At 41.7% G+C, this 9,194-nt stretch overlaps 1 protein-coding gene across 1 annotated transcript in view; it reads right to left on the minus strand.

The window, feature by feature from the left end:
• Positions 1-8,065, minus strand: part of SLC45A3 (solute carrier family 45 member 3) — a 71,170-nt gene extending 63,105 nt beyond the window's left edge. The window contains exon 1 of the mRNA XM_075850710.1: positions 7,935-8,065. The gene's annotated coding sequence lies outside the window, so the exon portion shown is untranslated. The remainder of the gene's footprint in view (positions 1-7,934) is intronic.
• Positions 8,066-9,194: the final 1,129 nt, after the last annotated feature.

The following is a 9,194-nucleotide window of genomic DNA, read 5'->3' on the forward strand; positions in this document are numbered from 1 at the left end:
CACCCTGCTGTATCGGCAGGGACCAGAGCTAGCCCCGATCCCTGCCATTAACCCCTTAGATGCAGCGATCAAAAGCGATCAATGCATCTCAGTGGCTTGTAGCAAATCGGCACGCCTGCGATTCCATTCGCAGGTGTGCCGACGGCTGCTATGGAAACAGGAGGCCTAACAATGGCCTCCTGGTTTGCCAATTACGGAAGCTGATTAGGGACCGCCCGAGGGGGAACCTAATCGGCTTGCTGTCAGTGAACGATTGACAGTTCTAAGACACTGCACTACATAGTGAGGCCTCATTCACACCAGCGTGGCGTTTTGCGTGCGCAAAAGCCACTTAACAGCTCCGTGTGGCAGCAGCATATGATGCGCGGCTGCGTGCTTTTTGCGCAGCCACCATCATAATGACACGTGGTGCTTTTCTGTTTTCATTTATCCTTTTGACAGCTGTTGCGCGAATCACGCTGTTCGCACAGAAGTGCTTCCGTGCGAGATGCGTGGTTTTCACGCACCCATTGACTTCAATGTGTGCATGATTCACGCAAAACGCCCAAAGAACGGACATGTCGTGACTTTTTTCAGCGCACTCACGCTGAGTAAAAATCACGGACATGTCTGCACGGCCCCATAGACTAATATAGGTCCGTGCAACGCGCGTGCAAATCACGCGCGTTGCACGGACGTTTTTCCCGTTCGTCTGAATAAAGCCTTAGTGCAATGTATTAGAATAGACATCATACAGTTAGCTTAAAGTTAAAAAAAAAGTAGTAAAAAAGAACAGTTGTAAAAAATAAAAAAAATAAAAGTTTCAAGTAATAAATTAAAACAATCACCCTTTTTCCCTTATAAAGTCCTTTATTATTGAAAAAATAAAAATAAACCATACATATTTGGAATAGCGGTGTCCGTAACAGCCTGAACTATAAAAATATAATGTTATCCTGCGCAGTGAATGCCATAAAAAACACAAAACTAAAAAAACGTATTTTTATTTTTTCACTTTTTCTTGTCCATGGGGGGCTGCCATTTTTTTTTCCATCTCTGTATGTGTCGATTAACGACACATACAGACATGGAATACGGCACATACAGTCCCATAGTGAATGCGAACGGGGCCCGTTCCATCCACTATGCTGTACGCCGTCTGTGTGGGAACGGCACATGCGCCGCTCCCACACAGTCCAAATTGAAGGTCTTCGGCCGAGCGACGTCCGGCGCCATTTTCTTGTGGACCGGAAGCTGCGGCCGGACAGTAAGATTACTACTTCCGGTCGCGGCTTCCGGACTTGTGCACTTGGAGCGGAGGTAGCAGACAGAGCGGACGAACCGGAGGGAGCGGCGGCGGCAGGAGCAGGTAAGTTAGGTCTGTGTATGTACGTGTTTTACTGTGTGTTTACTACTGTATGTTAACCTACTATACTGTGTGTTAGCTCAAAAAATGGCGACACACAGTGTAGGAGGTTTGACCGTTCAATCCCCTCCTTTCTCCTGGCACTAGCCAGGATAAGGGAGGGGGGATTCTGTGAGCTCACTAGAGCGAGTGAGTATTCTCAAATTTTGCAGCATAAAGCAATGTGGTTGCTTTACCACATGCCAATGCTGCAATTTTGGGAATTGCTCCATCTAGTGACCAGCGCTGGGAAATGTTATAAATTAGAATCTAATTTATAATATTTCCTGACTCGTGAAAAAATTTTAAAAAATTAGAACAATGTTTAATCACTTATACACTAACTGTTTAACTAAAAAAAAAAAAAAAACATTTTCTAGCAACACATTCCCTGTAAGCCTCAATTTTGCATGGTACTCTTTATTCCTGAGCCCTGTCAAATGTCTATGCAAAAGATCAGGGCCACATTTAGGGTGTTTCTAAATCCGGGATGAACAGCATAATAATTAGAGAGCTGTCTTTTCATGGTGGCACAAGCTGGGCACCACATATTGGCATATCTATAGAAAAATTGCCATTTTCATTCCGCAACATCGAGTGCACACTAATTTCTGGAAAACTCCTGTGGGCTTAACATGCTCATTACACCACTAGCTAAATACCTTCAGGGGTGTAGTTTCCAAAATGAGGTCACTTCTGTGGGGTTTCAACTGTTTTGGTCCAACAGGTGCTTTGCAAATGCGACATAGCCCCCAGAAACCAATCCTGCAAAATTTGAACTCCAAAATCCAAATGGCGCTCCTTGCCCTTCTGAGGTCTGACGTGTGCCCAAACAGCAGTTTATGACCACATATGGGGCATTGACGTACTCAGGAAAAATTGCTTTACAAACTATGGGGTGCTTTTCTCCTTTTATTTGTTGAGAAAATGAAAAATTTTGAGTTAAAGCTAGGTCTTATTGGAAAAAAAAATAATTTTCATTTTCACTGCCCAATTCTAATAAAATCTATGAAACATCTATGGGGTCAAAATCCTCATTACACCCCTAGATTAATTCCTCAAGGGGTGTAGTTTCCCAAAAATTTTCACTGTTTTGGTCCCACAGGGGCTTTGCAAAAGCAACATGGTGCCGAGAAATGAATCCAGCAAAATCTGCGCTCCAAAAGTCAAGTGACACGCCTTCCCTCCTGAGCCCAGCTGTGTGCCCAAACAGCAGTTTCTGACCACATATGGGGTATTTCCATACTCTGGAGAAGTTACTTTACAAATGTTGGGGTTCTTTTTCTCCTTTATTTGTTGAGAAAATGAAAAATTTGGAGGTAACGCTACTTCTTATTGAAATTTTTCTTTTTCATTTTACTGCCCAATTCTAAAAAAAAACTACTATGAAACAAATGCGGGGTCAAAATGCTCACTACACTCCTAGATGAATTCCTCAAGGGGTACAGTTTCTTAAAGTCACTTTTGGGGAGTTTACACTGTACTGGTATCTTAGGGGCTTTGCAGATGCGGGCTTTGCAAATGCGACATGGTGCCGAGAAACCAATTCAGACAAATCTGTGCTCCAAAAGTCAAATGACACGCCTTCCCTTCTGAGCCCTGCCATGTGCCCAAACAGCAGTTTATGACCACATATGGGGTATTTCTGTACTCTGGAGAAGTTGATTTACAAATGTTGGGGGCTTTTTCTTCTTTATTCCTTGTGGAAATCGTTTTTTTTGCTAAAATAACATCTTATTGGAAAAAGTTTATATTTTTTATTTTCACGCTCAAATTCTAATAAAATCTATGAAACACCTGTAGGGTCAAAATGCTCACTACACCCCTAGATTAATTCATTGTGGGGTGCAGTTTCCAAAATGGGGTCTTTTTTTGGGTGTTTGATTTGTTTTGGCATCACAAGACCTCTTTAGAGCGGACATGGTGCCTAAAATATAATCTAATAAAAAGAAGACCCCAAAATCCTCTAGGTGCTCCTTTGCTTCTGAGGCCTTTGCTTCAGTACATTAGCACGCTAGGGCCACATGTGCGACATTTCGAATCTGGGCAATAAATAATGAGTTGCGTTACTCTGGTAAAACCTTCCGTGTTACAGAAAAAAATGGTTTAAAAATTTCTGCACAAAAAATGAAATTTGTAAATTTCTCCTCTAAATTGCTTTAATTCTTGTGAAACGCCTACAGGGTTAAGAAACTTTCTTAATGCTGTTTTGAATACTTTCCACCATGCAGTTTATAAAATGGGGTAATTTATGGGGGTTTCTATTGTATGGGCCCCTCAAAGCCACTTCACAACTGAATTGGTCCCTGTAAAAATAGCCTTTTGAATTTTTAAAAAAAATGTGAGAAATTCCGGCTAAAGTTCTAAGCCTTGTAACGTCCGAGAAAAATAAAAGGAGGTTCAAAAAATGATGCCAATCTAAAGTACACATATCAGAAATGTTAATTAGCAACTATGTTATGTGATATTACCATCTGTTTTACAAGCAGATACATTTACATTTCTAAAAATGGAAATTTTTGCAATTTTTCGCAAAATTTTGGTGTTTTTCACCAGTTGCTTTCTATTATAATCCATCCATCTTAAAATATATTTTTAACTAAAGTAATACACCATCTGCTGTAAACACTGCGATCAGGCCATATTATGATGCAAACGCTGTGATCAGTCCATAGTCTAGTGCTCCCAACAATGTGAATATAGGCTGAGCCACTCTATGAGTAGCACCTGTTTTATTACACATGCTGGCCCATACTTGAAGTGATTGTGCTATCAGTGTATTAGACTTTGAATCAGTTGTGTGGATGAACACATTTAAAATAATATACACTACCGATTGAACGCCAAATTATTAAATAAAGTTACACTTCTGCACTGTCCATTTGTAATACTGATGCCCTCTTATATTGCGGACGTGCCCTTGGGCACCCTCAGACACCAGATCTGTGTTCTGCACTCTTTGGACTACTACAGCTATGCCAGAAGTTTACATATACATACAATCTACATACTGGTTTATTGGTCATGAGTTACTTAGAGTGTAATAGCCCAGAGTTCAGTCAGAATTCTGTTGGTTGCTACTGGGAACAGTCGACAAGCTAGTTGACAGACAGATAAACTATGTTTCTATCATTTATTCTGGAACATATTCTTCTTACATCAGATTACAGTGCTGTATGGATGTACAGTGTCTTGTGTAAAAAGAATGCAAAATACCTGCACAAGCTTGGTACTGACAAAATAAAAGCAAGGAATGCTCTGAACCCTGCAGATTTGTAAGCGTAGCCCTGGACTATAATATACGCTGTAACTCAGGTTCAACACAAGATAAGGAATGGAATGTATTGATTAGTTAACCTGCTCATACATTTGATCATTTTATTGCATTTTGACTTTATAATTCTTGATTAATAATGTAAAATTGTTATTGTTGTCAAAACCAACATATTTAGGAACCTGCTCAACAATATTTGAAACATGTATAATGTTCTTCAAAGACACTCATATATGTTTTAACAATACAACCATAAACATTATATGTACATGAACCTAATGGCAAACTAACTGTTCTGTAATTTCATGAGTATAATAGGACATAAAATCAATTTTCATAAAGCAGAATCTTAGGGCTTATTCAGACGTCAGGGAATGTCGGCCTTGTGGCGGCTGTTTTTTTTAACGGCCATCACACGGCTGCATTAGAATTAATGCATGGGGCTAAGCACACGGCCGTTTTTTAACGGACCATGTGAACAGCCAGGGAAAAAATAGGTCATGTCCTATTTTTGCCTGTTTTCCCGGATGCCTCAATAGACTCAAGTCTATGAGGGATCCTTGAAAACGGGTCCCGCGTAGGTGCAAACTGGTCGTGTGAATATAGCCTAAGGCCTCATGCACACGACCGTAGCCATGTGCACGGGCGTGATTTTCAGATCAGCCGGCACCAGAGTGTCATCCGCGAGCCGCCTGCAAATCGTAGGCCGTGCACATGGCTGCGTGCATTATTTTCTATGAGCCTGGACCGCAAAACACGGCCGTAATAAGACATGTCCATAGGCTCTGTGGCAATGCACGGATCGTGGAAAGCATGGTCATGTGCATGGGCACATAGAAATGAATGGGACATCAATTCACCCGTGGATTTTTGGGGGAATTGCGGCCGCAAAAGCACGTTCGTGTGCATGGGGCCTTAGAGTCTGAGCATATTTGTTTCCATATTTCGAGAAGGTAAACAACCTCCAGCAACATATATATATATACATACAAAAAATGTGCTGTGAACACGCATGGCAGCAATTGTGATTTCCTTTGAGATTAGAAGTGAAAGGCCTATACAGGGAACTTGTGAAGTATTCATTAGCTACTGGTATATAGTTAGAATTACAGGATATTTGATCTACTGTATGAGTTACAATATCAAGCACTAGGGATATCTGTGCTGTACAATGTGATGTAGTACAGCTCAAGAAAACATTTTTTTTTTTTAATGTTCATTGTCATTTCTTTTTGTTTTCCATAGTAGTTGATTGTTAGAATCTAGAATAATGAAATGATTTTCAAAGATCATTTTCCTTTAAAAAAAAAAAGAAAAGAAATCACCTCTGATATACATTCTATAGTTGGCCTCTTCTCTCAAATTGCATTCACTTTCTGAGAAAGCTCGAGGACCAACAATACGGTCACCATTCCAGCTCCCATAACGGCAGTCCTCCAACTTTCCTAAAGAGCCAGATAGTTAATCTATCCACAGTAGTTAAAGGGGTTGTCCAGTTTCTGCAAATTAATGTTCTTTTTTTGTTTAATTAAAAGTTATACAATTTTCCAATATACTTTCTGTATGAATTCCTGACGGTTTTCACGATCTCTGCTTATTGTTACTCAGTGGGAACATTTACTGTTTACGTCCTGTGAATACAATTCTGTCCATGGTCATGTGATGGACACACAGGTGCTGGGATCGTTATTAGACACAGCTCTGATACACAAACTGTAACTCTAACGAGCCATGCACCTGTGTGTCCATCACATGGCCACGGACAGACTATTATCCACTAGAAGTAAACAATGAATGTTCCTACTGAATAACAACAAGCAGAAATCTTGAAAAATGTGAGAAATCAATACATAAAGCATAATGGAAAGTTTTATAGCTTTTAATTATACAAAAAATGACTAATAATTTCCTGAAACTAAACAACCCCTTTAAATGGGTTTCCACATAATAGTTAAGATATGGCATCATTTACTTATTGGTGTGGTTTGACTGTAGGAACTGCCATCGGTTCCTGCACAATGACAGTTGCGATTTGCATTACTAGCCCTTCGTGCCTTTCTTTTCAGATATTGTTGAGGGTCCCAGCAGTTAGACCCCCACTGAATCAGTGAGTGATGTTCTACACTACATATTTAGTCATATTTGAGATTTAGGGTATGTTCACTCTAGGTCATTACGTCCGTAATTGACGGACGTATTTCGGCCGCAAGTACCGGACCGAACACACTGCAGGGAGCCGGACTCCTAGCATCATAGTTATGTACGACGCTAGGAGTCCCTGCCTCGCTGCCGGACAACTGTCCCGTACTGTAATCATGTTTTCAGTACGAGACAGTTGTCCGGCAGCGAGGCAGGGACTCCTAGCGTCGTACATAACTATGATGCCAGGAGCCCGGCTCCCTGCAGTGTGTTCGGTCCGGGACTTGCGGCCGAAATACGTCCGTCAATTACGGACGTAATGACCTCGTGTGCACATACCCTTAGGGTAATCTTGTGAGAACAGGAGCAAAAAAGTAATGGCTGAGCTTTCCCAAATGCAGATATAACTAAGTAAAGGTCGAACAGCTCTTTAAACTATATCCAAAACTTTAGTTAAATGTTCAATAAATAAAAAAGTACCCAGACACTTCATATATATCAATTACAGCTGATAGTATGAAAAGTCATTTTTGTTAACATGTATACAATCCTATAGGTCACCGGCAAGAAAGGGTTAATTCGGGAACAGGGAAGTTAAGTACTCAGGAGGTGGAAAAAATATGACAAAATAGCATCCTAAGTATTCATTTGATGTGAGTCACAATTCTTACTCCGGAAGATCAGAGGGAAAAGCGGTGCCACTCCAGCAAAAAAATAGGGACATAGAAAATAGAGGGCGGATACTGTGGAGCTGCCAGATGAAAAATTAACATGCACTGTGTCATATATATATATAACAACTTTAGAATCTACAGTTACTGGGCAATGAAGAGTTAAACAGCTTTTATTGTCTCACACACAGAGCTGTGATTGTTTGATGTGTATTGAGGGGGGGATATATGAGGGGTAGGGGTATTTAGGCTGGCACTCTGTCCTGGAAGCGCTGATCCGCAGGGTGCTGGAGAAACAATTAGCAGCAGTATATTAGAGGGGTCCCCGCCGGGAGACGTACGAAACAGCCTGACAAAGTATCCAGACAGCAGAAAGACACTTGTGCGGGTTCTTCTGCTGGGTTGGCAGGGAAAATGGGGCAAGTCTAGCGCATTCTAGAATGAAACACGTATGGAAATGTCTCACCTCGCTGACGCCTGGCATCTTGGATGTACCTGCGCCCCTGCCACTCTATCACTTTCCTGTACGTGTCCTAGGCGACAGCTCTGCACCTTCTCAGCCCAACTCTCTGTGCAGTTTTAAATCTCAGAGTGCGGCGCATGCGCAAGCGGCAGGCAGGGAGGGCACGTTATAGAAACCTGTAAGGGAGGAGGTGTGACACTGGATAATGACAGTCACTCAGGGCTGTCACTTATTATAGCACAGCAGCCGCAGAGTCGTCGTAACGACCACGAGCTCGGGTTTTATAGGCTGGTACTTGTTTCTCTCGTCAGTTATATGTCTTTAGGTGACAAATGACGTCAGTTACTAAAGTGCTTCTATAGTCAAACAACACGCTTTTATTTCATATTACACTGTAGATACGTGACCATGCTATAGTTTAGCACATCTGTTTATATACAAGCCGAGAAACCTGTGACAGGAAAGCCCGCCAAAAATGACCCATAGTCATCACCCTGTGGATGACAAGGATAAATATGTATACAGGTTATTCACGGTACTCAAACACGTCTGACCATAACTAATGTAACATATTATTATGATAACTTATGCACACAGAGTGACTCTCCTTACCAAATAAATATCTACTATACAGTATAAGACAATACTTAGTTGCCAACCTGAATTTTTATAGACACTTTAAAAAGTACCTGTCATGTCCCCAGAAAAACGTATATCTCCACCATTCCTTTATTCCTGCCTCCCACCTGATTGCAGAGCCTTTTTTAATCTCTCTACGTGCCTCAGTTTCCCCATAATTAGCCCCGTTCTGCAGCTAATATACTAATACATGAATAAACTGACAACCGAGCGGTTTCAACCACCCAGCGTGCACCGGGCGCAAACCTAATCTGCTCTGTCGCTGTCCGATCAGCCAACTTAAGTTCATGCCCCATTGATGTTGGGTGGTCGAGACCCGCCCAGGTGTCAATTTATTAATGTATTAGCCACACAAACGAAGGGCTTATTTACACGAGCGTGTTAAACATCCGTGGGACGGCCGTTGAAACAGTGGCCGTCCCATGGACCTATGTAATTGAATGTGGCCGTTCACACAGCCGTTGTTTCAACGGACCGTGTGAAGGGTCCGTGGGAAAATAGGACATGTCCGTTCTTTTCGGCAATCACGCATCCCTCCATAGACTCTCAACTATGGTAGATGCGTGACATCGCCTTCCACAGTGCTGAGCACGGATGCACCTCAGACGTGAAAAACTGCAGTTT

This window comes from Rhinoderma darwinii, chromosome 2, assembly GCF_050947455.1.
Source record: "Rhinoderma darwinii isolate aRhiDar2 chromosome 2, aRhiDar2.hap1, whole genome shotgun sequence".
NCBI classification, from domain to species: Eukaryota; Metazoa; Chordata; class Amphibia; order Anura; family Rhinodermatidae; genus Rhinoderma; species Rhinoderma darwinii.